The following is a 1,702-nucleotide window of genomic DNA, read 5'->3' as shown; positions in this document are numbered from 1 at the left end:
CTCCCATGGCAGCCCCAGAAAGGGGGAAGGCCATCTCATCATTGTCCTGTCCGACCCCTAGGGGCAGGTGGTGTCTGAGAGAGCCAGGGCTGTGGCCACAGGGTGAGGCTGGCCATGGGGGAGACTCCTCCAGACCTCTGCTGGGCAAACTTTGTCTATAGGAGCTCAATAGACAATGTAGCAGGCTTTGGAAGCTTATGGTCTCTGGTCCCTAGCACTACTACCCAACTTGGCCAGTGAGTGAGTGTGACTGTTTACGGACACTGAAATCTTAGTATCATATGACTTTCATATATGCTCATACCTTATGCTTCTTTGGATTTTTCGCCCAACCATGTAGAAATCACTTTAGTTCTTAGCCATATGAAAGCAATGAGCAGAATTTTGGCCCTAGATTGCTAGCCCTGGTATAGAGCAAAGGTTTAGCGGTCAGGGGTCAGACTTGCATCCAAGCCCAGGTTATTTCATTAACCGTGGTGATCTGGCATGTTAGGAACCTCTCGCAGCCTCTGCTCCCTTTTCTGTCCGTGGGGATAATGGCATCTGTTGCATAGGGATCACATGAGATGTATGAGAAGCACCCACTCTTGGCGCGGCTGGCACACCTACAGGCGGGCAGTGATCAAGGCCAAAGGCATGATTCAGGACTCCAAGGTCCATGGGGGAACACATGAAGGCTGGACAGCTCAGAGGTCCCCTGGGGGGAGAGGCCTCAGGGAGCTGGACCTTAACTGATGTGACCCCTGCTGAGATGGAAGGAGGGAGAGAGTTTGGGCCAAGGACATGAGTCTGAATCCTGGGGTCTGGCCACTGGCAGGTCTGAAGAGGTGGCTCTAACTTAGTTACTTTCCAGTCTTTGGGACACAATACCGACATACACAATTTAGGGGATGTGAGGTTTTTTGCCTTTTTCTTTTTTGGTACTGGGGATCGAACTCAGGACCTTACACTTGGGAGGCAGGTGTGGGCACTACTGAGCTAAATCCCCGGCCCCAAAGGATGTTAAGTCTGTTTGGTTCATAGTTTCCAGTGGGTTGGCTCCATGTGGGCCAGCTCCCATTCAGAGGCAGCGTGATGGGAGGGAATGGGCAGAGGAAAGTTGCTCCCGAGGCAGCCAGGAAATAGAAAGGAGGAGGAGCTGGGGATGAGGACACACCCTCACAGGTCAGCTCCGCAGGGACTCGCCTCCAAGCAGACAGCACTTTCAGTTATGAACGCCTCAATGAGTGAGTGCACTGATGAGTAGAGCTCCCCCACGATGCAGTCACCTTCCACACACATGAGGCTTTCGGGCCACATTTCAGATCTAAACCATGACCGCCCCTGTCAAAGCAGGACCAAGGGGAGGTCTAGACTAGACCAGGTGATGAGATTAATGGCCAGTCCAGGTGAGTGGGATCTGGGCATGGGTCCCAAGGAAGTGTCAGAATCAACAAATGGAAACAGCGCCGGTGTTCTGTCATCAGCAGATACTAAGGTACTCCCTCCAGTTTTTGTTTGTTTATGTGTTTTGTTTTTGTACTGGGGCTTGAACTCAGCTCCTGGAGCTTGCAAGGCATGGGGCCGAACCACTGAGCCAAATCCTCGGCCCCCTCCCTCCGCTTTTGACTGCAGGCACCTTTGCCTCCATGTTAATAATTTGAGAGGGAGGTCTGCTGTTTTGCTGACCCGGCAGCTATCTCTTAGCCCCGCTGCTGTGTCA

This window comes from Fukomys damarensis, unplaced genomic scaffold (assembly GCF_012274545.1).
Source record: "Fukomys damarensis isolate Sample0158 unplaced genomic scaffold, DMR_v1.0_HiC HiC_scaffold_2, whole genome shotgun sequence".
NCBI lineage: Eukaryota > Metazoa > Chordata > Mammalia > Rodentia > Bathyergidae > Fukomys > Fukomys damarensis.
This window is presented reverse-complemented; position numbering follows the sequence as displayed.